Source organism: Microtus ochrogaster, chromosome 1 (genome assembly GCF_000317375.1).
Source record: "Microtus ochrogaster isolate Prairie Vole_2 chromosome 1, MicOch1.0, whole genome shotgun sequence".
In the NCBI taxonomy this organism is placed as follows: domain Eukaryota; kingdom Metazoa; phylum Chordata; class Mammalia; order Rodentia; family Cricetidae; genus Microtus; species Microtus ochrogaster.
In genome coordinates this window covers 12,346,261-12,353,445 of record NC_022009.1, presented here as the reverse complement: position 1 = coordinate 12,353,445, position 7,185 = coordinate 12,346,261, and the positions used below count along the sequence as shown (strand labels likewise).

Sequence of the window (7,185 nt, the reverse complement as noted above, 5' to 3'; positions counted from 1 at the left end):
TTTCTGAGCAATGTGTCCTTTTATAAGCAATGAAATAAAACTATTAAACTTTTGTGCCAAATCTTACTCTTCAACTAAATTTGAAATTTCTATATGGGCTGCAAAGGCATCTCACCAGTCATACTAACTTGTTTGGATGCCTTTATCTCTTACTATAAATACTACCTTATTCTAAATCACTTTTCATAATTTTGATTGAGCAATTAATATAAACTTGACACTTGGATCTACTTGGATCTTTGTAATCTTGTGCAACGCAATCTAGTTAGAGATCCCATAGTCTTTGTACAAAATCACCTTTGTGATTCATCACAGGGCCCAAATGTGGTATCAAAAATAAAAGCAAAGTAAGATGCAGCCAGCCTTGTTACAAGACGGCACTTCAGCTAGGGATGATGTTGTGTTGACAGTTGCCATATTTGAGTCACAAAAGCTTGACATCTTAATTTAGCATCGTATTCCTGTTTGCCATCATTCTGAACAAAGCACTCAGGGGGCACACCAGCAAACCAGTCACTGTGAAGCTCTTAACAATATTTCCACACTACCCATGCCGTCCTTGGTTCAGAACCTTGTCTTTGCTGGCTTCACTATCATAGTCTCCCTAACTCTCATCATTCAGTCTTTGGTATTTTCATAATACACCTTTGGCACCTAGTTTTCCCAATCTATTTTTGTCAACAACAGTTCTTTAAATGAAATACTCCATAGGACAAAAACTTTGGACCCAGGGGTCAGACGTCTCACTCAAACCTCAAGAACACAAGGAATCTATCCAACTTGTTACCTCTTCACCCTTAGAACTTTAAAACACAGGAACTCACCTAAACCTCCCCCACAAAGGCATTCTCAGACATTTTGTTAAGTGATAAGTGATCGACTGCTCTACAAAAATCAGTGCAATGTTTCATCCCGGCACCTTCTGTGAGCTCTTATGGATGAAGAAATAACAACATGTCTAAATTCTATTATTCTCATCAACTTTCCAGGGCAGGTTTTTAAAAAAAATTATCATCCTATTAAAAACGTATTTTGCCTGCCTACACTTTCCTGAGCTTCACAGCCTTTAAAAAAAAGTAAGATCATAAATAAAATTTCAACTCTAAAAGGCCCAGCACAAATGTTAATCAACCCGTAGAACTTAAATATGATCCAATATGCAATGCTAATTTTATTACATTTCATTCTTAAAGAGAAAGTCTGTTCAGATCAAATAAGAGGAATCAAGAAGGAGGAGAAGGAAGAGGAGGAGGAGAAGAGGAAGAGAAGAAGGAGGAGGAGGAGAAGAAGAGGAAGAGGAGGAGAAGAGGAAGAGAAGAAGGGGGAAGAGGAGGAGGAGGAGGAGGAAGAAGAAGAAGAAGAAGAAGAAGAAGAAGAAGAAGAAGAAGAAGAAGAAGAAGAAGAAGAAGAAGGAGTTGTTACATTAAACAAGTAAGCTTATATACTGACCCCATCTTGAACTGCCATTCATGGTTAAAGGATACTAATGACAAATGACCATTTGGCACAGTGTTTGACAAGCCATAGAATTTCTGAAAGGATGGAACCCTCACTGTATAAATAAAATTAGATTCATTCCACCTCTAGTCCTCAGGGTCACAACATTATCAATTTAATAATGATTTTATTTTGGCTAATGTTCAATAAGAGTAGGTAGAATTTAGATGGGGGAGTGACTTAATTTTAACCTCACAGGTTGACCAGAGATCAATCCCTTCCTATCTCAAAAACAATTTAAAACTCTTTTTCTTCTAATGCATCGACTCACTGCTTTATGATAAAGTAGGTCTATTTTCCATTCAATGTGATGGCACTAAGGATTGTGGGTAAGAAATACCCATGGTTCTCTCCCCTCAGTTCGGCATGCATCTCATCACTGAGATCAAGTGCACTGATAATTAGTGTCTTATATTAACATCTTCACTATAAACAGTTCAGGCATTTAGAAACAAAATATCAATGAACTTAACGGTTACTTTAATTCATTTTATAAATAAGCAACTGAGAATTTTGCTCCAAGTGGTCACCAGTGTAGCCCATCCCGTAGATGGCATTCTCCGAAGTATAAGGCACAATGTGGTAGGAATGCAGCTCTTCATAGTAGAGAGACTGGGAACAGCACTCCTGTACCATAAACTTCAGCCGTTTTCTTGTATCCGAATAAGCAGTCTTATAGGGGGGAGATTCCTTAAAGTATTCATAGCTCTCTTTCTCCGTCTCTAGGTGTATCTTCCTCAGCAAATTGTTAATTAACACAGACCTTCGTAAGTAGGTTTCTGGGTCTTCGAGAAACCTGAGCTTCTCCAGGGAAAGTTTGAGGATACAGGTCCTGTCTTCGGGTAATATCAGGTGCTGGGGAGCAAACAGAGCCATTACTTTCTGCATAGAAAAACAGAAGCTGGTGCTTCATGCTTTCAATGACATTTGGGGGTGGGAAAGGGGGAGGGCACTGGGAGAAAAGTAAAGCCTTACTTTTGGAAAACACCCATGGTAACCTTGATGTAAATCTTCTTCTTCTGCATATTTCCTCTTAAAGTAGGCTACTTTCGACGTTGTTAATAAATATGATGGTACTTCTCTCGGATAAGCTAAAACAAAACACAGTTGGGGAAAGGTCAGGTGGCGTCACGACAAAGAGCTTCATCAGGTGGCAGCCATTTGTAAGCAGAAATTCTGGTGCCCCCAGAGATGGCTACCTTCTCACCAAACAGCACTGCTGTTGGCAACTGTCTTATGATTGAAATGCCTATTGGCAGAAAAATGCCATCATTTTCCAATCCAAAATAGATGGTTGCATTTAGAGTCCTGTGTTCATCTCTTCGTGCAGCCACAGAAATCAAATTCAAGTTTAATTTCATGCTTTTTTGGGCAAAGAATATACCCAAGTTTGACATTGATACACAAAATATAGTGGAAGGGGTTAAGTAATTCTTCCCTCATTCTTTTTGCTAATCTTCCCAATATTCTGGGGAAGCTAACACTTCTAGAGTAATCAAAGTGACGTAAAAGAGTTCTTGACCCAATTATGCCTTTAAAAATAATGGTATCATCCTTAAAATCAACCCAAACAGTTGTCCTTACACCCACAGATAATGTAGTCTTCACCCCACATCAAGGAAACTTCTTTTTGTAACAGGCCGAGAGCACACAGAAAACCACAACCAATCACAATGCAGAGTTGTGGAGACCAGTCTCACGGACACATCTACAAAATGTTCTCTCACCCGAAGTTCACAGAACATTGAAGAAGAGAGTGGGAAAGGATTGTAAGAGTTAGAGTTTGCTCTGAGATTGTGTCTTCTAGAAACATCAGAAGCTATGAGCATAAAGTCTCACCAGCATGACCACCCAAATGAGAGCTAAACAAGGACAGACATGTCAAACTGGACAGGGAAATGTCCAAGAGACCTCAACTCTAAACAAAGAACTACAGGCAATTGAGGAAAGCTGCCAGTGGGGGAGGTGGCTCTCCTTAGGGAAGAGAATGTCAAGTTTTTGTTCAGTGCCAAATGGAATGGTCAGCTCTGAAAACACACATATGAGTAACGTCATATGGACCAAACAGGTTATATATAGGAATGCACACACACACACACACACACACACACACACACACACACACACACACACACATGCTGTAACAACTGTTGAAAAGAGAGGCCCACGAATTTGAGGGAGAGCAGGAACGGTATTTGTATTTGGGAGGCTTGAAGGGAGGAAAGGGAAGTGAGAAGTGCTGTAATTAATATGCAATTTCAAAAATGAGTAACAAAAAAAATTAATTAACATAAGCCTATATCTTCCGGCAAAACCATTTTATATGATTATGATTTAGCCATCATCCTGACATTTGGCATAACTGAGGTTAATCATTAGGAAACGGAAGAGAAAGGCTAGTATAATTGGCTTTAGTGTAATATGAGAAAGTAGGAACCTTTGTTTCCTCCTCGAAAATGCTACTGCAGCTGAGGGTTCTGACTTTAAGGAAAAACAGTTCTCCAAGATTTCCAGAAGGGTTCCCAGGATGTACTCTAGATGGCGCTGTGACCACAGAAAGGTAGCAAAACAGGGGCTTTCAATTTAAAGCCCAGTGAATGTAGAAAACAAACGGAGCCCTGTTTGGTACTCATTCAACCTCCAGGGTCCTAAACACACTTACAGTTTAACAATTTATTTACCCTTTACTCAGACCCTCAAATATTTGTGTTAGAATCCCTCGATTCACAAAATAATGAGTATGTAAAGACATGTGGGTTAAATACATTCATACCAGGGCATTTGATGCTTTGCCTCTAAAATGTAGAGCTTTAACGAGCTTAAGTATTAAAAATACGCTCTTCAATAACCTCCTTTCTGTAGTGATTCCTTTGTTTCAGAGGCATGCAGCCCTTCTGCAGCTGGACGTTTCTCCTGAGCCAGCAGGGAAAGTTACAGGCCTCAGCTCAAGCATCCCAACTTCTCCTCCCTGACGCTGTGGGTTACAGAGCCAAGAAAGCCATAAGTTAGTGTGGGTAAGTCTCACTAAGGAATCCAGGATTCAAAACGCTTGTGTATGGGACCTAAAAGAGACCCGAGCTGCAGCGAGGACTCGGTAGCTGAAGCGCCACACACAGTTCCCGAACTTAATAAATAAAACACAGCTTATGTAGATTCTTCACTGCTTTGAAAGGGCGGGGGGAAAGAACAATAATGATCAAATAAAAGAAACAAAACCATCACCAAAGCCAGGTTTCTAGGGTTTGTCTGCTTTGTTTTTAAGAGAATGGAACCATTAGGATCGCTTTGAAAGCTAATAACTAGAGAACAAAATTTTAGTTTGTCCCATGTGATGATGCCTGTTTTCGTGTATGAGCACACACATGTACACATGTATGTGCCTGTGTGTGTGGTATATGTATGTGTATGTGTTTCTGTTTGTATACCTCTACATAAAGGTAGGTACACATGCAAACGGAGGTCAGAGGTCCACAAGGATTTTCTTCCACAGTTGATCTGCACATCACTTTACGTACTTAAGAAGGGCTGTCTCACTGAGCCTGGATTCACAAACCCCCCTCTTGCCCTCACCGTCTCAGCATTCAGATTACAGGGCCTTGCCACAGCCTGGCTTTTACATGAGGGCTTGGGATCCAAACTCAGGTCTTCATGTGTACACAGCAAGTACTTTACATGCTGAGCCATTCTTGTCCCCAGTCCCTAGTCCTACTTTGATGTTGTTGTTGTTGTTTTGGGGTTTTCTGTTTTGTTTTGTTTTTCGAGACAGGGTTCCTCTGTAGCTTTGGAGCCTGTCCTGGAACTAGCTCTTGTAGACCAGGCTGGCCTCTAAAACACAGAGATCAGCCTGCCTCTGCCTCTGCCTCCTGAGTGCTGGGATTAAAGGCGTGTGCCATCATCACGGCCCAGCTTTATTAGCCGTCTAACTGGTTGATGTAATAGCGGTTCTCAAATGTTAGCACACTCATAAACTGCATGCTGAGCCCTGCTGCTCTGCCTTTTCATTGGGTCTGGATGAGAAAATGTGCACTTTTACCCCTTTTCCCAGTGAGATCCACGCTGGTTTGCCTGGGCCACATTTTGAGAACCTAAGTGTCACAGCACAGAGCAACTGATCTAGTAGGTAAAGGAAGTTGATTTCAGCCAATCAACTGGGAGCCAAGCGAAGGGCTTGATTGTGGCTATTGCTTCCCTTTATTAGCTTGGGTGCTTTTTTTCTTTTCATCATGAACACAGCCAGCTCACATTTTAATTACACAGGAAAGAATGAATTCCATATTGAACAGGACTCCCTGGGTTCAGCTTAAGAGGCTTCAATGCCTGTTACCAGCATTGGTGCTTAGGTAGGTTACGATTTCTCTTGGTGAGAGCTAGTGAATTACTCTGGTGAAGGGGAGAGTGAGGAAAGACTTGGAAATAAGAAGCTCAACTTTGCCATAAGCAACCTTGTTTCCATCTATATAGCCTCCTTCAGTAAACACTGGCTTCATCACCTTAAGTATGGAGCATTTGCAGCAAGTTAAAAGGCCCTTGGTAACACAGTGGAGGACAAATTTTAGCTTGGAGAAGGACGTGTCAAACTTACTGTTCTGCTTCCCTCTCCCAAAAGATCCTACAAGGAAGCTATTTCAACCTAAGAAATTGTATGTGTGTGTATATATACATACACACATATATATAATGAATTCATACTCATAATAAATATTACTCTATATACAATATAATGAATTCATTGTGTGTGTGTGTGTGTGTGTGTGTGTGTGTGTGTGTGTGTGTGTGTGTGTTCGATTCTGGATGCCTGTATTCCAGAAATTAGCCTAAATTACAGAATGCACCAGCGCTTGGAAATCCAAAGTAAACATTCCGAGGTCTAGACCGTCTAGACCCGAGGCAGCTCCTACTAGGCAGGGCTCTTAGTCACTCGGTTTATTGTTCTTGGGGAAACACTCCCACTGCTGGCTGCTGAACCTCTGAGCAGCTTTCACAGCTGCTGTCGGCTTGGCAATCCCCTCCACGCTAGCTGCCTGGCTCTTTGCAATGTTTTCCACATCACTTTTTGCAAGATGGTTTTAGCCACTTTGAGGCTAAAGTATGTAGCGAATGTAAGTTGCTACATCTGTTTACTTGCTGGATTAAAACTCCAAAGCTTTGGAGCTGGCAGCTATGCTAATGATCATGCTGGTCAGCCTCCTCAGAGCCCAGATGAGGAAACCAGAGCCCAGAAGAGACTCTAGTTGACAGCCAGTTGTGTGGCTAAGAGTTGGTCTGGAAGTGGGGAAGGCATAGGTTTATCTCCAGCTCTATAGCTTCTCAGTTGTGGGACTTTAAACAAATTACCTAAACTCGTTACAAATATCATTTGCAGGGTTAGAAATACACTGGCTCCTGCAGTTATGCAAAACAACATCACACCTAATATATAGTAACCCCATATCAAGTCATAATAATGAGTGCCAATAGACCGAGACCAGTCACAGGAAAGCCAGGCCACCCCCACTCCACTAGCTCAGACCTAAAGCTCATTGCTACCACCCAGAACTCAGAGGGGATAGCTATTGGTTGAAAGCTTCCAAGAAGCTAGCTCAGAGAGTCAATATGAAAGACATTATACAAATCCCACAACCTCTCTGAGAACATTTCTGGTGCATTTGGGGCTAAGGAAATGTGAACTATCTTTTTTTTTTTTTTTTT

The 7,185-nt window shown here is 41.3% G+C and overlaps 1 long non-coding RNA gene across 1 annotated transcript in view; it reads right to left on the bottom strand.

The window, feature by feature from the left end:
• Positions 1 to 1,351: 1,351 nt before the first annotated feature.
• Positions 1,352 to 7,185, bottom strand: part of LOC101984693 — a 12,599-nt gene continuing 6,765 nt past the window's right edge. Inside the window, exons 3-4 of the long non-coding RNA XR_258110.2 lie at positions 2,473 to 2,588; positions 1,352 to 2,352 (exon numbers count right to left, since the gene is read on the bottom strand). This is a non-coding gene — a long non-coding RNA (uncharacterized LOC101984693). The remainder of the gene's footprint in view (positions 2,353 to 2,472; positions 2,589 to 7,185) is intronic.